Genomic DNA, 22,188 nt, shown 5'->3' with positions numbered 1-22,188 from the left:
TATGTACCTAAGGTACATGGTATCAATTTAGAGAGAGAACAGCTGGGCTGTGGGTCTGATTAGCAGGCCCACAGCCACACTAAAGTCGGAAAACCAGAAAATCACTGCAAAAAAAAAGTGGGGGTGACCATAGGAAGCAGACCCTACTCCTCTACACCTCCCGCTACGCTCACGCATATAGGGGGGAGCGAATGACATTTCTGCTATCTGAGCCACGGCCTGGTGTGACATGGTTGGGTCCACTGTTCGCTACTCTCCAGTCAACAGTAGTTGTGGTCTGCATGGACACAACTGTGGTTTGCCTGCCCATGTCTGTCCTGCACATCCACGCCTCACTTGCCCTTGTGTACATTGCCATTCACGGGTCACTTGCATCCTTCGCACATGGCAGCATTCTGCATCTACACACATTCAGCTGTTGTGTGGATGTGGTGCCATGATTTGGCTGTATTTTGTATGCAGGGGTATGCCAGGATCACCATGGAGTTGTGTTTTTGTGTCTGGTAGGTGGGCATGTTGTTTGGCATGTTGTATGTGGTTTGGTCACATGTGCATTCCCACAATTGTGCGTTGTGTGATGGTGGCTTTGAGGTGTGGGGTGTGTTGATTCGGCACTTACCAACAAGCAGTCTAGTTACATATGGCGTAAAAGCCTTGCTTTGCCTCCTGCTGTTCCAGCGCAGTGTGGGGGAAGTGAAGGTACTGGGGTATGTAGCTGAGGATGGCATCCAGGACAGGTGTGATCAACTTTGATAGGGCTGGCTGTGAGACCCCTCTGACTCTGGCAGTTGTTGGTTGGAAGGTGCCAGAGGCCAACAGGTGCAGCACAGCCAGCAGCTTTGTCTGCGGAGGGATGTTGTTTCTCCGCTGTGTTGGGATCGTCACCCTGTGGGCGATGTGGGTCATGATGCGGATGATGGTTGTCCTTTTGAACTTGTAGTGGGCAATGACTTCCTCAGGTGTTAGGTCTCTGAGACTGGTGCGTTTTCGGTAGGTCCACTGTCTTACTCTGCATTGCCTCTGTGGTGGTCCAGGGGGAGTGAGTCCGGGTCCTGGGGGAGGTTTTGGTCCTGGGGGTGGTGGCGGTGGGTGTTGTGGCCTTGTTGGGGCTCTGAGGTGCCTGATGAGTAGCTCCATGGCGTCGTTTGTTCTTCGGGTATGGCTGGCAGTTAGTCGACCGGCTTTACACCTGCAGGAGGTTGGTGTTAAATACCTGCTGCTACCGCAGCATATCGCGTGGTTGTGGTTCGCATCGCAGATTTCTCATTTCGTTGTGAATGTGGTGTTGTGGTTTTTCGTGTGTTTTTGCACGGGTACGCCTACTCTGCATCTCATTAGGTATAGTTGGTGGTGTCAACCCTGGAGATACATTTTGGGGCAGTTATCGTGGGAATACAGGTGCTGTCTACAATTTGCAACAGCTTGTGAATGCGGTGTCAAATCTATCTCCACATTTGTAGCATTAGGGTGGGGATAAATCAGAGTGTGAGTCCTTGTGAATATCCCTCTAAATGTTTTTCTTTGAGCTCCTGCTCAATACTCCGTGTCATGACCACGTTAATCGGATGGTTTCTGTTCTAGGTAAATACAGTGACATATCACCGTGACCTCATTTGATAACAGTTCACTGTTACCAAAAATGTAATCTAGATTTCACGGAGATCCAGAGATCTGTGTGCAAAAAGTTAGGTCTAATATGCCAGTTGAAAAGTTAGTGTTGTATGTGATAGGTGTCAGTGAGGATGGGTCTGTTATAGACCCTTTTATATTGAGTCACCCACTGCCTATATTCCAGAAGGGTTACTGTGGATTGGAGGGTGAATACGTGCCCCCAACTGACATCCTGAGGGAGTCATAGCAAGAGCTGGAGTGGAATGCTAGAATATTCTTTATGTACCTAAATTCAGGTTTTCCGGTCTGTATTAGAGTTCCAGTCTAAGGCTCGGTGGATAAGAGCTGCCTGGACATATGAATGTATAGCCCAAATCTCCCTCCCCTGTGGAGAGGATAAAGGTTGTTTTGGTGAACCTAGGTTTCTTCCCTTTCTAAATGAAGTTTACACATTATCTTGAATTTCACCCAAGGTTGAAGCCAGAAGCCGCAAAGGCAGGGACTGTGCAAGATATGAAAAGCTGGGAAGTAGATTGATCTTAATCCTTGCTGTTCCACCCATTGATATAAATCCTTATAGAGCGTCTGGACCTCGGGGGGTCTATTAAAGGTAAATAATGTCTTAGTGCTATGTGAAAGATACATGCCCAAATATTTTATAGGAGTGTTAGATCAGACAAAGTCTACTGCAGTTATTCAGTTTTTGGTTCAATGTTGATGGTCAGCCACTCCTGTGCACTTAGATTTGGGGTAGGGGATTGGTAACCCTGAAACACCAGCATACCTGTTCAGTTCAGTTTGGAGAACTTGCAGGCAAATCTCTGGCTCTCTGACAAAAACAAGATGTTGTCTGCAAATTGGAACAGCTTATGTTCTATCCTACCTAACTTGATGCCTCTGATATTTGCAATTCATTTAATTTGGCCACTTTGATAATATTATAAGCTAATCTTGTGTTATTCTCCGCTTGTTGTCCCTTGAGGAATCATGATTGTTGGATAGAGAATATTTTGGGCTGGAGATAATAGGGCCTTCTAACAACGATGGAGGTGAACATACGCAGCCCGTGTAGGTAAGAGTGGTGCGGCCAGGTGGGGGATTTTGACAGACGATGAGGGAAATCAATTATTTTTTTTTTTTTCCCTCATGGTCATCTTTCGAATCCCCCCTCAACCTGGCCCCACCACTCTTACCTGCATGGGCCACTCCTGGAGTTGAACAGTTTTACATCGTATGTATATCCGCCATCCACAGGGGCTTTCCATGGGGTATGCAGCAATGTGAGATATGAAGGCAGTATCTGTAACTACTTTTGATGTTAGGAAGGAGCTGAATACCCTTCCCAGGGATTCTGCCAATATATTAGCGTATGCTTTGTAGAAGGAGGCTGGAAAACCATATGGCCTAGGGCCTTATGGCTGGGCATACTTTTTATTTCCAATAAGAAAGATTTCCTCTTCTAATCTGCAAATACATAGTGCATGTGTAGAGAAGTATACTCATCTTAATTTTTGGAAACTAGTTGCAAACGTATGAAGAGCACTGAATAGTATGTTGTTAACACTTCTATTGTTTCTTCTGTGGTAAAGTATTTATTGCCATCTGCATCCACTATCTCTTATGATTGATATGCTTTCGAGTTTGGAATTGTTTCAGTTTGCATGCCAACTTCGTTTTTTTGTTGTTTTTTTTATTGAAGTTTTATGTCAGAAGACAGTTACATGATGGCTCAATCATCAAAACAAAAAAGATCTTCAAAATATAATTAGATTACAAGACAGTTGTATAAATTAAGTGCAGGTTACAATCATTCATCGCTATTACATTACTACATAGCATTTTGTTCCTATAAGTGATAGGTTCATAGAGTACATTGATTTATTTCCATGATTTCCTTCAAATTACGAGCCTATCCACATTGTAATGGAATGCCACAATTTACTCCCCTGTTCTTTCCTTCTAATACCCTTCATTCTATAGAGCGCCATCTCAAGATGATATATTGAAAGCAGTCTAGTTTGCCAGTTAATGAAAGTTGGCGCTATCTCATCCAGCCATTGAGAGGTAATACATAAACAGAAAATGGCCATACAGATGAATACAAATCCCTGTTCAGTGGGTGAGCTATCATTCAATACATTTTCTTGACAACCGAATATCACCAACCTTGGTGATAATTGAATTAGTATGCCCAGGTTAACCGTAATAAAGACCTCTACGTCTTTAATACATTTAGAGAGCTTTAAACAGGAAAAAAACATGTGGGGGTGTCAGCCGCAAAGAGACCACACCGATTGCAGCTAGTCCCCCTACCAGAATTCCATTTGGCCAATTTCCCAGGTGTATAATATAATCCAAAAATTGACATAAAATGCTGAGATTTTAAGGGTCCGTTAAAAAGGACATTAGTTGCAAGCTCGATACTTCTTATGAGGTTAACCCCCTCCATCCCTTTATTAATCCATTTTCGCTCACATGCTTCTAAATCATCCTCCATTTTAGCCATGAATACTTGGTAAAAGAAACCCAGTTTAGCCCTTATTCTAAGTGCTTCCAAAATCTCAATTTTATTTAATATAATCGCATTCTTATTTAATTTCTGTTGGTAAAAACTGCGGACCTGAAGATACGGTATTTAACAAAATCCCTGCGGTCTAAATTATGATTCTTCTGTAGAAATTCAAATGAAACAAAATGAGTCCCCTGAAATAAATCCCCAAGGTGGCAAATACCCAAATTATGCCATCTTGCCATTACAAAATCACAAAAATCTCATGTAATAAAGAAGAATTTTGGAGAGGGGTATAGACACTCAAATTCGGGCCTATACCTAATTTCTTTTTTGTTTTTCTCCATATTGCATATGCTGCAATAACAGCCTTAAATTTAGTTTTTTTTAAATAGCTTGGCTCAATTATACGATTTAAGCACTGCTTTGCTTCTGATCCCAGAAGCATCTCATAAATTGAGGGAGCAGCAAAATCTGGTGTTGGATCTTTCGGCAGGATTAGCACCCCCATATGTTGCAATATGGCAATCCAATGGTATAGTTTAAATTCGGGGACCGCCCAGCCTCCTCTCTCTCTCTAGGTAAAATATACCTTTTCAAAGCTCGTCTGGCACGGTGATAGCCCCAGAGAAATCTTGAGTACATTCTCTCAATTCGAGTAAAAAAAATGGCAGGAATTAAAAATGGAATGGCACGAAATACATACAGAAATTTAGGGAGGATAAGCATTTTTAAGACGTTACTACGACCAAACCGTGAAAGATGTAGTTTATTAATCCTTTCTAATGTTTTGTTAGATGAGGCAATCATAGGATCAAGATTTATAGCGATAATATCCTCGACCTTCGATGTGATCTTAATACCGAGATAGGTTGCCTCGGTCTCGAAGGTCATATTTTCAGGGCAGCCTGTATGTGAGTGAATCATTTGAGTTTTAGTAACATTAAGGGGTAGATTAGGATCGCGGTTTTCCTGCATCCTCCGGGCCGGCGGAAGCCACCGCCGGCCCGAAGGATGCGGGAAAACCGCCGCGGAGCCTCAAAAGACCCACCGCCATATTAGGATGGCGGTGGGTCTTGAAATCTGTCTGCAGCTTTTCCGCGCGGTCGCCTTCCGACCACGGCGGAAAAGCTTTAACATGGCTGGCGGTGTCTATCAGACACCGCCAGCCATATTAGGATGGCGTAAAATGTATGCTTTTACACGGCGGCTTTTCCGCCATTTAAAAGCATACGGACCTTCACTTCGGGGGCCCGTTGCGGGCACCCTGGGTGAAAGGGGCGTGGGGGGTGCACATGGGGGGTACCTATGGTACCCCCCTGCATTTACGTGCACAAAGCAGCAGGCACGCGCGGTGCCTGCCGCTTTGTGCACGCAAATGTGATGCATGGATTTTTAACATTGCGGCGGTGCAACTTGAAGCTGCACCCGCCGCAATGTTAAATATAGAGGTTGTGACCGCCACCCTGGCGGTTACAGCCTAATCTGAACGGAGGGAACGATGGAGCCCATGCGGACGTTCCCTCCTCCTCTGGGGTCGCGGACGGACTCAAGTCCGTCCGCGATCCTAATCTACCCCTTAGTTTGTAACCAGAAAACTTCCCGAAGACTCCCGCATCCTCGATTATACGGGGTAAAGCCTCTGCAATATTTGACGTCATCACAGCGATATCATCTGCATACGCAAATACTTTGAAGGATCCAGTGTTTATCTGCACAGGTTTTATTATTCTATCTCTCTCTAGAGTAGCTATAAAGGGGTCAATATATAAAGCGAACAGCAAGGGGGAGCAGGGACAACCTTGTCTCGTCCCCCTTGCAATCGCAACCTCACCAGAAACATCCCCACTTACACGAATTACAGCTGATGGATGAGAATACAGAGTTTGTATAGCTGTAATAAACTCTGACGGAAATCCCTTCCAGACCAAGACTGCCCACAGAAACCGCCAGGAGACCCTGTCAAATGCCTTTTCGGCATCCAACAGGGCCACGCCGATGGGAGATTTTATTGTCTGTGACCAGTCCAGTATAGAGACAATCCTTTTAATATGATCAGTGGTGTCTCTGCGTTGAATGAACCCATGCTGCCTTACTGAGACTAGTCCAGGAATCAAGTCACACATCCTATTCACCAAAATTTTGGAATAAATCTTACTATCTGTATTCAGTAGTGAAATTGGCCAGTATGAGCCCAATTCTGTTTCTTTTTTCCCTTTCTGTTTAAAAACTACAATCGTTGCTTTGGACCATGAATCTGGTGCCTTACCTAGAAAAGCCTGTTGACATACTTCCACCAACTCAATCTTTAATATTTTCCAAAATGTGCGATAAAATTCTAAAGGGATGCTATCGGGGCCCATAGCCTTACCCTGTGCCAGACCTAAACGTGCTAATTCCACCTCAGTGCAATCCAGAGGGGTAGATAATGTTGTTTTGCAGTGATCTGGCAAGGTCTCAGAAGTCAACTCACAAAAATACTCCTTCTCTGCCCCAGCGCCCATTCCAAACCCCGTGCTAGACCGCGGCTTACTTTATAATGTTTGATAGAATCCTTGAAACGCCTCTAGAACACCTGCCTTGGTTTCCTGCAAAGTCCCTTGTAAATCCATAATTTTCGGGATGTCATTATAAACTGCCCTCTCCCTTAGTCTCTTTGCCCATAATCTGCCGGTATTTTCACTGAATTTGTGCGCCTCTTCTTTATGCTTTGTGAACTTTTCGGCGATCTGATCAGCAATATTAGTATATGCAAACGATCTAGCGATAGTAAGATCCTGTTGAGCCTTTTGAACTAGAGCTGACTCCAAACCGAGGTGTATTGAGTCAGCTAAATTACATTCATTTACGGTGACCCGTACAAAATCTTGTTGATGCTTACTCAAGACCTTTCTACGTTTGAATTTGGAGAAGCTAAAGGTTTCTCCTCTAACAACTGATTTAAACGTGTCCCAAACAATCTCCTGTGAGGCCGTACCTTTATTAACAATAAAAAATTCCTGAATAATCTTACACATAAATTGATAATACTCATTGTCAGCTAATATTAGCCTGTCAAAAGTCCAGGGTCGCGGGCCTAATTGAAACCCTAAGTGCAAAGCCAGCTCTAGAACCACCGGATTATGATCAGAGACCAGTTTGGGCTGAATCGAAATATTAACTTTGGATAATAGGGCTGAAGCAATAAAAAAATAGTCCAGGCGAACAAATTTGGAATGTGGGGCAGAAAAAAAGGTAAAACCAGGGTTCTCAGGGAGTAATACGTTCCAGACATCATGCAAACCATGTTCTATCATTAAACCCCATAATGCAGCATACATTAACTTCTTTCTACCCGTATAGACACGGGTTGATCGAACATTAAAACCAGCAGCAATATTTATATTGAAGTCACCGCACATTACCACAGGTTGTGGCCATTGGGCTATTTCAACATTGATAAAATCCAATAATTCGGCATCATCCAAATTAGGACCATAGATATTACAGCGACCCCATCTGTCTGCTGCTGCCTTGATACAGCTACCTACTCCTCGTTTTATCAATATAGCTACCCCTCTTTTCACCCCTGTTTGTTTAGAGCATACTACTAGCTCCATTCCCAAATTCTTCAGATATCCCCTATTAGCCCAGGCGACATGGGTCTCTTGTAAACATAATATGTCAATATGTAATATTTGCACAATTTTTGCCAATACCTGCCGTTTTTTAAAATCGTTAAGGCCACATATATTCAGCGTACAAATTTTAATTTTCCTATCCATTATCATCAAAAAACAACTTAACCAACTCACATACGGCTACCACTGCCGATAGAATTGCTGCTCTCTCAGGACATACATTATTCCTCCAAACATCATTTAGAACCACATGGTTTTGACCTGCTGCTGACTTTTCACCCACCCACCACCAACCCACCAGATCCAACCCCTCCCCCCCCACTCCCACCCTTCGCAACGACCCTCCCTCCCTAGCTCCCTATCTAACACGTGAAGCCCAGGGACCATCAGTCCCTGCTGAATATGGAATGCCGTGCCCCCCCTCTGGATCTCTCCAAAAAGAGAAATATAAAGATAAGTTTAAACACCATAGAGGGCAGAAAAAGAACCACAAAAAAAACCAGCACTAGACTATTTCAAGACTTTCCCCACCCCTTACTCTACTTTATACCCTCAAGATTTTCTTTGGCCTTGACTTCAGACAAAAAAAATGTTGTTTGCCCCTTAAACAAGACTTTGAGTTTAGCCGGATTCTGCAGATAAACCACTGCCCATTTTTGTTGAAATTCGGGTATCAGTTGGCGCAGATGCCATCGTTTAGACACAGTACCCTGACAAAAGTCAGGTCTTAAAAAAAAACTACAATCCTTAGCGAGTGCTTTCTTATCAGGTCGTGCTCGTAAAAAGATGTCTTCCCGAGCTAGAAAGTTATTAAAGCACACTAGAATTGCCCTTGGAAGGTCCTCTTCTCCTGAACGTGGTTGTTTCTTTTTAAAAGGGAAACGATGCGCCCTTTGTATTTCCCTTGACCAATCCCATGTTGTTAGCTCAGGAAAAGCTTCTTGCAAATGTTCAGCTACAAACTTCCGTATATCAGAACCCTCCTTGTGTTCAGGCACCCCTAAAATGCGTAAGTTATTTCTTCGGGTATGGTTTTCCAACTCCGATAATTTATGACTAAGATCATCCCGATGGGCTCTAACTCTGTCTTTTGAGTAACAGCCTCATCCTCCAATACTGAGATTCTGGCCTCAGTTTCCGTAACTCTATCAGCTGTTTCCGCACCTGTTTTAATTGCACGTCTGAAAGAATTCTTAACTTTACAGCAAGTGGCTTGAGTACGTAAATTCTCAGCTTTGCTCTCTGCTCTGTGACTCATCATTGTGTCATAAATAGTGGCCAAAGTGATCTCCTGAGGGGTAGATTTTTCCTTGTCCAAAGCCTTTATACCCGTACCAAGTATAACCCGATCCTTATCCACTTCAGTTACTCCATCTACTCTATTACCCTGTAGCTGTAGCGCTCTCTTCTTACTTTTCTTGACCGTTACAATACTAGGACTTGGTGAAGCAACACTTAGGGGCTCATTAGGATGGCGGACGGAAGAGCCACCGCGGCCCTGGAGTAGGCGGAAAAAGCCTTTTCCGTGTCCGCCTGCCGCGGATACTCCGTCCGCCATATCAGGATAGGAAAACGTGTCAAATTTCCGTCCGCGACGGAATAGCACGCTCCGCCGCCGAACTACACACGAGACCGTGGCGGACGGAACACATCCGGATGCCCCGCCGTACGTACTGACGTCGAAGACCGTCCCCCAAATCAAGATGGCGGAAAATACACATAAAACCGCAGCGGAAAAACAACCTGTCTGAACACGGCGGAATCCCCACTGCGAAGACAGGTGACATAGCAGAGATACCCACCGCAAGCTGACCAACACCATGGACCCAGCGCTACACGCTTTCCCGATGCTCTTCGCGATCCACCACGTCCTAGTCATGGCCCACCATGGACGACGACGCAGGTAAGGCACAAACCATTGGCCGTCTGCAGGGGAATACCAGTAAGGGACGTGACGTAGGGAGGGGGAGTGTCATGTTACCGAAACCACTGATGAGAAGCAAATACAAATACACATTAGTAGTACGCAAGCAGGAATGACAACGACAGACCACGAGACCTGATAGACTACCTTTATTGTACAAAATAGGGGTTAAATCACAGTGTATGCGTGAGCATGGGCAAAGTGGGCACCACAGCAGCTACATCATTGGCAGTCAACGAGAGGGCAGTATGCAGTATCAGAGCATCAACAGGGCATTGTGCAGTACAGAGCAGGTACATCATAGGCAGGTAACGAGAGGGCAGTATGCAGTATCAGAGCATCAACAGGGCATTGTGCAGTACAGAGCAGGTACATCATAGGCAGGTAACGAGAGGGCAGTATGCAGTATCAGAGCATCAACAGGGCATTGTGCAGTACAGAGCAGGTACATCATAGGCAGGTAACGAGAGGGCAGAATGCAGTATCAGAGCATCAACAGGGCATTGTAGAGTACAGAGCAGGTACATCAGAGGCAGCACGTGAGAGGGGCTAAGTGCATCAACAGTCCATTGCACAGAGCAGGCCCATCAGAGGCAGCACGTGAGAGGGGCTAAGTGCATCAACAGTCCATTGCACAGAGCAGGCCCATCAGAGGCAGCACGTGAGAGGGGCTAAGTGCATCAACAGTCCATTGCACAGAACAGGCCCATCAGAGGCAGCACGTGAGAGGGGCTAAGTGCATCAACAGTCCATTGCACAGAGCAGGCCCATCAGAGGCAGCACGTGAGAGGGGCTAAGTGCATCAACAGTCCATTGCACAGAACAGGCCCATCAGAGGCAGCACGTGAGAGGGGCTAAGTGCATCAACAGTCCATTGCACAGAGCAGGCCCATCAGAGGCAGCACGTGAGAGGGGCTAAGTGCATCAACAGTCCATTGCACAGAGCAGGCCCATCAGAGGCAGCACGTGAGAGGGGCTAAGTGCATCAACAGTCCATTGCACAGAGCAGGCCCATCAGAGGCAGCACGTGAGAGGGGCTAAGTGCATCAACAGTCCATTGCACAGAGCAGGCCCATCAGAGGCAGCACGTGAGAGGGGCAGTATGCAGTATCAGAGCATCAACAGGGCATAGTAGAGTACAGAGCAGGTACATCATAGGCAGGTAACGAGAGGGCAGTATGCAGTATCAGAGCATCAACAGGGCATTGTGCAGTACAGAGCAGGTACATCATTGGCAGCACATGAGAGGGCAGAATGCAGTATCAGAGCATCAACAGGGCATTGTAGAGTACAGAGCAGGTACATCATAGGCAGGTAACGAGAGGGCAGCATGCAGTATCAGAGCATCAACAGGGCATTGTGCAGTACAGAGCAGGTACATCAGAGGCAGCACAACTACGTGTCCCTACCAAACCGTCACAGGGACCACAAGAGTGCCACACAGTTCTCAATGGACACACCATGTGAACTAACATTTGAGTGAAGTGTACAGCACCTCACATCACAGAATCAGGGGGACTGCGTGAACTACCTGCCTCGGACACACTGGCAGCACCAGCAACAGGAGTGTGAGACACAGCCACAGCCCGAGTGACACACACATGGGCCACGGACCCAGACACACTGGCAGCACCAGCAACAGGAGTGTGAGACACAGCCACAGCCCGAGTGACACACACATGGGCCACGGACCCAGACACACTGGCAGCACCAGCAACAGGAGTGTGAGACACAGCCACAGCCCGAGTGACACACACATGGGCCACGGACCCAGACACACTGGCAGCACCAGCAACAGGAGTGTGAGACACAGCCACAGCCCGAGTGACACACACATGGGCCACGGACCCAGACACACTGGCAGCACCAGCAACAGGAGTGTGAGACACAGCCACAGATGTAGTCACTGACACGTGAGCCACTGACCCAGACAGACTGCCAGCACCAGAAACAGGAGTGTGCAACACAGACACAGATCTCCTAACTGACACGTGAGCCATAGACCCACATACCCTGCCAGGATCTGCAACAGGAGAGGGCACAACTGACACTGTGCCACCATCTGATACATGAGAGTCAACTGCACCAGCGCCACTGGGACTACTGAAATGATGAGCCACAGGGCTGTATGGGCCAGGAGGCAGGGTGGGCCTGGGAGCTGGGGATAGCTCACCTAGAGCCAAATCGGGGTTGGCAGGTGTCAATGGTGTGTGTCTGCGTTTCTTAGGGAGGTGTGAGTGCACCCTGGACAGGACAGGACTGCCAAGTGGTGGGGACTCCAAAGAATCACCACCCAGCATAGGTGGAGCAACTGCTGCCGGGGATCTTGTTTCGGGGGACGTGCTGGAGCCTGCCTGCCGTTTGCTCTGTGCCTGCCGCCTGGACTCGGAATGATGTGTAATGGGGGATGCAACAACAGGGGACACCCTCCTCTGCTTCTGACTGGCCTGGATGGGAGTGGAGGTATGGGGGGACTCCGCCGCGGAGACATCAGTTTGGCGTTTAGTAGAAAACATCAGCCTCAGTGATGTATGCCTGTCCTTGATAGCGCCATTGTCCATGCGAGATGCCTTGTCCGTAGGATGTGCCTTATCCTTAGGTGGAGTGTTGTCTCTGGATGTAGCCTGTGCCCTGCTCGCCGCCCTGTTCCTGCCAGCAGACTTGTCGTCTGTGGTGCACCTGTCTCCAGCAGACACCTGCTCTCTGTGTGTGTCCCTGCCCTTGGGAGTGGTCCTATCCACTGCTGTGGGCCTGCTCTTGGGAGTCTCCCTGCTCTTAGTAGGTGCCTTAGTCTTCTCACTGTCCTTGGGAGTGTCCCTTACCTCTGCTGTGGGCCTGCTCTTGGGAGTCTCCCTGCTCTTAGTAGGTGCCTTAGTCTTCTCACTGTCCTTGGGAGTGTCCCTTACCTCTGCTGTGGGCCTGCTCTTGGGAGTCTCCCTGCTCTTAGTAGGTGCCTTAGTCTTCTCACTGTCCTTGGGAGTGTCCCTTACCTCTGCTGTGGGCCTGCTCTTGGGAGTCTCCCTGCTCTTAGTAGGTGCCTTAGTCTTCTCACTGTCCTTGGGAGTGTCCCTTACCTCTGCTGTGGGCCTGCTCTTGGGAGTCTCCCTGCTCTTAGTAGGTGCCTTAGTCTTCTCACTGTCCTTGGGAGTGTCCCTTACCTCTGCTGTGGGCCTGCTCTTGGGAGTCTCCCTGCTCTTAGTAGGTGCTTTAGTCTTCTGACTGGCCTTGTCCAAGGAACAGTCCATGGACATGTGAGTATCCCTTGCCTTGGGAGTACCTTTCGTGTTGAATGCCTGTGTAGCTCCGGAAGGCATGTCCCCCAACAACACTTGTGGATCCTGTGTGTGTACTCCAGTGCATCTGACGTCGTCTACGTGAACAGAGTTAGCTGATCTAGGGGATGGGGTCTGTGCCCTGCGTGCCCTGACGTGCTGTCTGACGCTGCTTCTAGTGCAATAACCTGTATTTGAGTCCTGCTCAGAATAATCACTACCCCCTGAGACATCCAGCGGTGTAGATGGTGAAACAGAAGTAGCACCCTGTTCGTTCGACTGTACTATTGCAGACGACACACTGCTTGCCAATGACTGCACTGTCCTGTGTAGACCTGCAAGATCGCCATGCATCCCTTCCATGAATGCCACCACCTGCCCCAACTTCCTATCATGGTCCTGGAAAGCATTTGTCATATTGGTCTGCCCCACACACAGCTGTCGCAGCAGATCAACGGCCTCAGCACACAGTGCATTTTGGCTCACCGTGGCAGGGGCAGCGGTGCCTGCACCGAACGCCACTCTGCTCCCCCTACTCCTCCGGCCACGAACAGTACATGGTGCAGTTGGCGGAAGTGTGGGCCCTGTGTGCTGTCTTACGACAGAAGGTGATGAGTGCCCACTCCCAGTCTGTGTCAACAGTGCAGGCTCACCACGAGTGTCCGACGAGGAGGACGATGGTGTCTCCACATGCGAGTCCTCAGGGACGGTCCTGTCCCCCTCTCCGGCGCTGGCCTCCTCCGTGTCAGTCTGCGTGTGTGCGAAGTCTGAGCCGGACTCATTTCCTCGGCTACTCTCCACCGTCTGTGGCTGAGTGTCCTCTGTCAAAGCTGAAATGCACAGAAAAGATGTGTGAGTCATGGGCACACTCACGTACAGAAGGAACAGGATAGCCAAATCACATAGCAGACAAAGGTTTAGGAGCCCTCATCCTGCACATGGCCCACCCCTACCAGTCATCCTCACATTTTCTGCCATGGGGCCATGGACCACTAGGGGATGTGCTTTTACACTCAACTACTAAGCAAGTGGCGTGTCAACATGGCGGACCTGGATGTCAAATGAGTACCACCCAATGGGACCAAAATGGCTTCACAGGCATACATACGCAACACGGAACTCAATAGTGTGTCTGTGCACCAATACATGCATAGCACTCACAAGTTTCCTACACAGACAGTATGCTCACCGCTAGTTTGCTGTTGATCGGCACTCAGACGTTCGGCCAGTTCAGGATGCGTCACTGCAATGATACGGTGCATGAGAGGGGTCATGGAGCGTCGGGACAGACGGGGCGTCCTTGGAATCAGGCCCAGTGTTACTTCCGCTACATTCTTGCTCAGCCTGGAAATGTCGTCCCAGCGTTTGTGGCAGTGTGTATGTCGTCTGTTGCACACCCCCAATGCCCGTACTTCCCGTGCTATGCTCCTCCACAGGTCCTTGCGAAGGTGCAGCTTGACCTACCATGATGGGAGACAAAAGGGTGTAAGTCAGTGGACAGGTGGCCTGTCACACACATAGGGGCAAGACGTTACTGTCAGCAGCCATGCACAATCAGGAACATATGTCTAGCCCACACTACACAGCTAAGATAGAAATAGGCCTGATCATTTGGCCCCCTCATGCACACCAACATGTCCCACACTGCACTTACCACCCGTCCCGGTGCGCCGTAGAGGCGTCCATAGTTGCGGAGTACACCGTCCACGAGGACATCAAGCTCCGCGGCGGTGAAGGGTCGAGACCGGATCTCTTTGCCTCTCGACATGGCAAGATCACGGAGTATGGCACTAGAGCAGCAGTCGGTGGTCAGCTCAGCAGCAGCAGCAGGTCGAGGTGATGGCACTAGAGCAGCAGTCGGTGGTCAGCTCAGCAGCAGCAGCAGGTCGAGGTGATGGCACTAGAGCAGCAGTCGGTGGTCAGCTCAGCAGCAGCAGCAGGTCGAGGTGATGGTCACAGGCAGCAATGGTCCCCAGGGTAGGAAGTTTCATTTTGGCCAAGACACATATATAGGGCCCTCAGCACGTGTCAGTGGCATACGTCGCCAGCAATTGGTCAGCCCTGGAAGCGTGATCGTGAAATGGGCCAATGACTGGCCCTGTTGTTGCGGTGCACAGCTTCCGCTACTTGCGATTGGCCGTATGCGGCCAGCGTCCCTCTTCCCATTGGCTGCATGTGCAGGGACCGTCACGGGCCCACATCGGCAACCGCACGTGCAAGCCTCAGGCACGGATGCTTCAGTTGCAACAATGTACTATCACTGGCGCCTCCATGGCGGTGCACGTACACAGCGGGGGAGGTGCAGGCCTATACACCCTGTAGATGTACTCAATGGACATGCCAGTTCATGACCCCCCTTACAGTCACCTTGCATCATCCACCGTACACCGGCCGGAGCGGCCGGCCCTTCCACTACCGCCGTGCCAGGCCCTGCCCAGGACCGCCGTGCCGGCCATGCCAACCACCGCCATTGCACGGCCCTTCCACTACCGCCGTGCCAGGCCCTGCCCAGGACCGCCGTGCCGGCCATGCCAACCACCGCCATTGCACGGCCCTTCCACTACCGCCGTGCCAGGCCCTGCCCAGGACCGCCGTGCCGGCCATGCCAACCACCGCCATTGCACGGCCCTTCCACTACCGCCGTGCCAGGCCCTGCCCAGGACCGCCGTGCCGGCCATGCCAACCACCGCCATTGCACGGCCCTTCCACTACCGCCGTGCCAGGCCCTGCCCAGGACCGCCGTGCCGGCCATGGCAACAACCGCCATTGCACGGCCCTTCCACTACCGCCGTGCCAGGCCCTGCCCAGGACCGCCGTGCCGGCCATGGCAACAACCGCCATAGCACGGCCCTTCCACTACCGGCGTTCCCTGGCGGTCCGTGCAATGGCGGTTGTTGCCATGGCCGGCACGGCGGTCCTGGGCAGGGCCTGGCACGGCGGTAGTGGAAGGGCCGTGCAATGGCGGTTGTTGCCATGGCCGGCACGGCGGTCCTGGGCAGGGCCTGGCACGGCGGTAGTGGAAGGGCCGGCCGCTCCGGCCGGTGTACGGTGGATGATGCAAGGTGACTGTAAGGGGGGTCATGAACTGGCATGTCCATTGAGTACATCTACAGGGTGTATAGGCCTGCACCTCCCCCGCTGTGTACGTGCACCGCCATGGAGGCGCCAGTGATACAACATTGTTGCAAATCGACCATCCGTCCCGGATCCTTGCACATGCACTTGCCGGTGTGTGGGCGTGACGGTCTGTGCACGTGCAGAAAATGTGAATGTCGAAGGCGGCCCGCGTATGCCCAGACGTAAACAGCGGATGCAGTGCACCGCCATGGCGTGGTCAATGTTAGCATCTTAGCCGATGATGCACCTTGTACCATTGTCTGCAGCTGCCTGCTCACGGTTGTGTGCGTGATTGCGTGGCTACACATGTCATGCTCCATCCCATGTGTGTCCATACCATGGGCATCGGTGAGCCACAAGTGTCCATCACGTGTGCATGTCCACATCGGGTAGTACCCTACACAATTTTGTCGTACCTCACATGTACACAGTAGATCCCGTATGTATGGGCACCTGTGAATCAGTTGTCAGTGAGTGGTATGTGTCAGATGATGACTATGGTGGGGGTTCTGTTGTGTACTGTACATGTGTGTTGCCTATTGTGTCCCCATGCATGTGATGTCTGTATGCCCACCATTCCTGGTGTTGCCATTGGTGCATCATGATATGGGGGGGTGGGGGGGTGTTTAATTTAGTATGTGTGCATGTACTTACATGTGTGCATGTGATGTTGGGCCTACACATGTGGGTCATGTCACATGTCTGGTTGGCAGTGATGTTGAGGTGAGACAGTGTGCATTGCACATGTTGCTAAACATCATGTTGCTAGTGGATGCACATTGTTGCCACGTCGATCCATGTTGTCCTGACAATCAGAGGAGTCACACATATGACAAGCATACACTGGATACTACATGTTGGTAGAGGGCGTTGACATGTGATTGAGGTGCACACACATGCGTTGTATGTGATTTGACTTCCATTCCATCTACTCCCACACAGGAGGGCTCCAAATGTCCATCGCCCATACACTGTGCTGGAGGATATGGTGGACGAGGAGGTGATCCGGAAATTCAGGCTGGATCGCCGTCGATTGTTGGAACTTGTGACCCTATTGTCTCCTCACCTGCAGCCGCGAAGAAACTATCCAGGTTCCATGACACCCACGCAAAAGGTGATGGCGGCACTCCATTTCTTTGCAACAGGCACATTCCAGTACACAGTTGGAGATGCCGGGGGAATGTCACAGGCCATGTTCAGCACGGTACTCCGGGATGTACTGACAGCCATGATGCTGTACAAGCATGACTATATACATTTCCCTCAGGCGGCGGACTTGGCAGCGGTCAAAGCTGACTTCTATGCCCTGGGTCGTATACCACACGTTGTGGGTTCCATTGATGGCACGCATATCGCTCTCATTGCACCACGGGCACGTGAGCAGGTGTATAGGAATCGGAAACACTTCCATTCCCTGAACGTGCAGGTGGTGTGCCAGGCCGACAACATCATCTCACATGTGTGTGCAAGATTCCCTGGCTCTGCACATGACGCCCACATCATGCGGAGCAGCATGGTCCCCCAACTGATGGCTAATCTGCGTCCGGCACAAGCGTGGCTTGTTGGTGAGTATGCTGTGGTGACAGGAGTGATATCTGTGTGGCATGGTGTGACCCACAATGCAGGTTGTGATGTTTCTCTCTCTCTCTCTTCCACCAACACAGGCGACTCGGCGTACCCAAACAGGCCTTGGCTGCTCAGTCCCTTACGCAATCCCACTACAGCTGGAGAAATGAGATACAATGATGCCCATGGTAGGACACGTCGAGTGGTAGAACGGACATTTGGCCTGCTGAAGTCTAGGTTTCGGTGCCTGGATAAGACTGGAGGGGCCCTGCCTTACTCACCAGGCAAAGTATGCAAGATCGTGATAGCGTGCTGCATGCTTCACAACCTGGCTGTGCGCTATAACATTGAACTGCTCTTGGACCCTGATGAACTGCAAGTTCCTCGCCCTCCCGACCCAGCCATGTCAACTGATGAGGATAGTGGTGAGGAGGAAGGTGTGGACCAGAGGCGCCAGATCATTGATCGCTACTTCCCTTGATTGTGAGTGTGCTCCTCTTGTGCTGCTTGGGTATGCCCTGTGAATGTGTGCTGGTGTTGTGGCATAGTGGTGTGCTTCATCTCTGTGTTCTGCTATGTGATGCATGCATGTGTGTGTGTGTGCTAAATTGTGGCCAATGCACGTCTCCATGATGTGTGTCGTCTCATCCATTACTGTTGTGATGCGTGTGGGTTGTTATATGTTGCACTGCAGTGTGTTCTGATGAGTGTGATCATGTTTCCTGACGTGTCTTTGCGGTTTCTATTTTCCCTAGGTCACTCCCGCAGCGCCATGATTCTGTACCAGTTGGATACCTGTACCTAGTAACATCTGTTTCTGATGCATTCATGTGAATAAACATGGAGGCAACACATGATTGAGTGAGTAAGTGGCTTTTATTTACAAATTGTGCATGGGTGTAGGTGCATATTTACAAATGAGTGAAGGGGTGGGGGAGTGAGAGTAGAAGGTTATGGCAGATGAAAATTCCGTGCGGACACCACATAGGGTGGTGTCTGCCTAGTACAGCAGGCCTGTGGCAGGTGGGACCGGATAGTTGCCAGGGTGAATGGCATGCGCAGGTACTGGTACAGTCATTTTCTGTTCCTCTTGGAGCGTGTGGCAGCTGCTTCCACACTGCTGTCGCCCACTTCCTGCCTCGGACGGCCCCTCCGTCTTTGTGCCGGTACGGAGTCAGCTGGTTGCGCTGGGGCATCGGGTACCACATCCGCCGCAGGTGGCGGTGGCGGTGGCGTTGTTTGTGGCCTGATTGTCCTGGTGAAGATGTCCACTAGTTGGCCAAGCCGCCTCTCAATGGCCCCCAACATTGCAGTGTTATCTACAAAGTCCTGGTGGGCCCGGTCTGCCTGTGCCTGACCACGTTGGTAGCTCACCTCCACCCTGCCCAGTGCCTCCAATGACTGTTGCACTGGATTGGGTGTGTTGGTATCCTCCCGTCTTCTTTGGCGTATGCTCCTGCCTGCCGGATCTGGACTTGCATCTCTGCCTTGCCTCACACTCTCCCTGCGTGGCTGGCATGGCGCTGGCACGGCGTTGGCCGTTGGGTTGGGCAGGGTGGCAGGGGCAGGAGTGGTGGTAGTAGTAGTGGTGGTGGTGGAGGTGGTGCTGGTGGTGGCTGTGCAGGTCACAGTGGCCGGTGTTGTCACAATGGCAGAGGCCGTAGTTGTTGGTGCAGGGGTGACCTGGGAGCCAGATGGCCCTGGCTGGCTGCTTGTGCCGGGATCATCCTCTGCCCCGGAGGTGGCTGGCCAATCGTCCCCTGAGACGTCTGTGATTGGCGAGTCTGGAGGGCGGGTGTTGCTTCCAGCTGTCAGATTAGGATGACCTGCAAAACAAAAATGTGAGGATGAGTAATGTGGACTTGACAGGTTGTTTTCACTTTTTTTGCCGATTCTGTCTGCACTGGTACTCACCCCACCCACCACCACCACCGCCATCCCTATGGACATGGGGGCCTGTTGGGAGTTGTAGTTCCATCCCCTCACACCCACCACCACCGCCATCCCTATGGACATGGGGGCCTGTTGGGAGTTGTAGTTCCATCCCCTCACACCCACCACCACCACCACCACCGCCATCCCTATGGACATGGGGGCCTGTTGGGAGTTGTAGTTCCGTCCCCTCACACCCACCACCACCGCCATCCCTATGGACATGGGGGCCTGTTGGGAGTTGTAGTTCCATCCCCTCACACCCACCACCACCGCCATCCCTATGGACATGGGGGCCTGTTGGGAGTTGTAGTTCCATCCCCTCACACCCACCACCACCGCCATCCCTATGGACATGGGGGCCTGTTGGAGTGATTTCGACGTTGGTGAGTATGTGGACTGCATGCATGGGTTGGGGTCTGGGAGATGTGTCTTCACAGTTGTGTGAGGCACACCATGTAGTAGTGCTCGTGGTGCTTGGTTTGTACTTACCAGCCTCTTCTCCCTCAGGAAGTCCATCAAGGCTCTCAGGGTGGATGATGGTCATCACCTTGTCCTCCCACTCGGTGTAGGGTAAGGGCTCCGGAGGGGTTCCACCGCCGGTGTGATTAGCCCGGAGATGGTTCTTGGCTCGTATGGCTTTGACTCGGGTCTTTAGATCGTGCCACCGCCTCTGGATGTCCTGCTTCGTCCTCGGGACGCTCCCGGAGGCATTCACCCTGGTGACTATCCGGTCCCACATGCTGTTTCTCCTGGCTATGCTGGTCTGCTGCACTAGGGCCCCGAATAAGTGGGGTTCCACACGGATGATCTCATCTACCATAACCTTCAACTCGGTGTCAGTGAATTTGGGGTTTTTTTTTGGTGCCATGGTGTGTGGTGCTCGGGGTGTGGGTTTGCGTGGATGGGGAGGTGCAGGTGTGTGGTGTGTAAGAATGGTGTGGTGGAAGTTTGTGTGGTGGGTGTGTTTGGGTGTGGGTTGTGTGAATGCTATTTCTCTTTGGTCTCAGTTCAGTGGTGTGTCCTGCTAGCAGCTATGCTGTGATGCAGAGGAGTTGTGGAGTGGGTGGGAGTTCTTTTATGGTGTGTGTCTAGACCGTGTCTGAATGGGTATTGGCAGTCAGGTGCTAGGTGGGAGTGTTGCCAGGTGTGGATTGTGTGGTGCTTGGCGGTGGATCATTGTGTGTTGTGATTGGTTTGGATGTTTGCGGTGGGTGGGCGTTTTTTTTCGTGTGTTTGGTGATTAACTTCCGTGCCAATGTATGGCATTGGTTTGACAGTAGGGATGTTGTTTGTGTTGTCGTTCCGCTGTGGTGCACGGATTCTCGGTGCATTTGTACCGCTGCGGACGTGGATGGCGGTGACTACCGGGGTACTTGCGGAGTTATCCTAATAGCGGACACGGACATTGCGCAGGTATCGCGGGGGTGGTGGATGTATTCGCGGTCATGTGCGTACGCGGCGGTCGGTGTTTTTACTGTTCCGTCCGCCTGCCGCGGACTCAGGTGTACTCCGACCGCCGCGGACGGGGATTGGTGTGCTCCGTACGCCGCGGTCGGCGTTTTTTGCATGTTTTATCCTAATTGCTGTTGCGGATTTTCCGCGGACAGGTCCGGAGTATCTAGCCACCTTCCGCGGCGGACGGTACACGTTTCCGTCCGCCATCCTAATCGACCCCTTAATCTTAAATTCTCCGTTGAGGTACTATCATCACTATCCTCCACCCAATCTCGACTAACATTTGCGCTTTCATCAGAGGATGGGTCCGACATAGAGCAAAGTTTTTCGCCAGTCTCGTGTGTTGACCTTGTGCCCTGCATCCCTTCAGAAAAGATGGCCAGATCAGACTGTGTATCATTTGTCAGGTCGTTGATCAGATCTTTCTTGCTGCCTATCGACATGCCATGCATGCATGCCAACTTCCTTTTGGCTTTATCAACCTTCTTAGTATTTTTTTTTAATATAGTGTCGTTTACCGGCTGCCTCTCTTCTGGCTAGTTGCTATAGTTCCTCCCCTCAGTCTGCACACCTCCTGCATCTCCCTCAGCAAGCATGTTAGTTCGTGCCGTTATTCTGGATGTCAGATTTGGGACTCATGTTTTTTTTCTTTTTAAAGCTAGGTGAAACGCTTAAAGATTGATGAGTAGGATATTAATTCACCACGGATATCCGCCTTGGTGTCGGCCCATAAAGTGGATTCCCAGACTTCTCCATCATTATTAATTTATAAATATTACTTGGTTGTTTCCATAATATTGTCAGATAATGCTAAGCCTCAGAAAGCTAACTCGTTGAGAACTGATGGGTGAGAGGATGGTTAGGATGAGCATAGAGGCAGCATGCATGCGCTGCTCTGTGAGTAATTTTGTAATCTGAATGTAGAGATGAAACACACCCACAACATGCCCACTGCTTTTAATGGGCTAAGCCATGGGCTGGACATTGGAGTAGGGCAGAGGGGTAGAGCCTGGGCACTCCTCTGGCTTATTTTTCACTGACATAGCAAGAGAAACAGGAAGAATCTTATGTGCTGCTTTGTCTTCATGCATTTACGAATTAACAGACTGACAAAGGAAATATTGCAAAAGGAAACAATCTTGCTAAGTAACCAAGAGTGTCTCAGCCAGCCGGCCTGCC

General features: G+C 50.3%; 1 protein-coding gene across 2 annotated transcripts in view; it reads right to left on the bottom strand.

The window, feature by feature from the left end:
• The window catches only part of LOC144809462 (sodium- and chloride-dependent GABA transporter 2-like), a 1,234,427-nt gene that overhangs the window by 1,129,690 nt on the left and 82,549 nt on the right, over positions 1 to 22,188 (bottom strand). The window lies entirely within an intron of this gene.

The sequence above is a fragment of the Lissotriton helveticus genome, chromosome 1_1 (assembly GCF_964261635.1).
Source record: "Lissotriton helveticus chromosome 1_1, aLisHel1.1, whole genome shotgun sequence".
Classification (NCBI taxonomy): Eukaryota; Metazoa; Chordata; class Amphibia; order Caudata; family Salamandridae; genus Lissotriton; species Lissotriton helveticus.
Note: the sequence above shows the minus strand (reverse complement) of the source record. Positions and strands in the feature narration are given on the sequence as shown.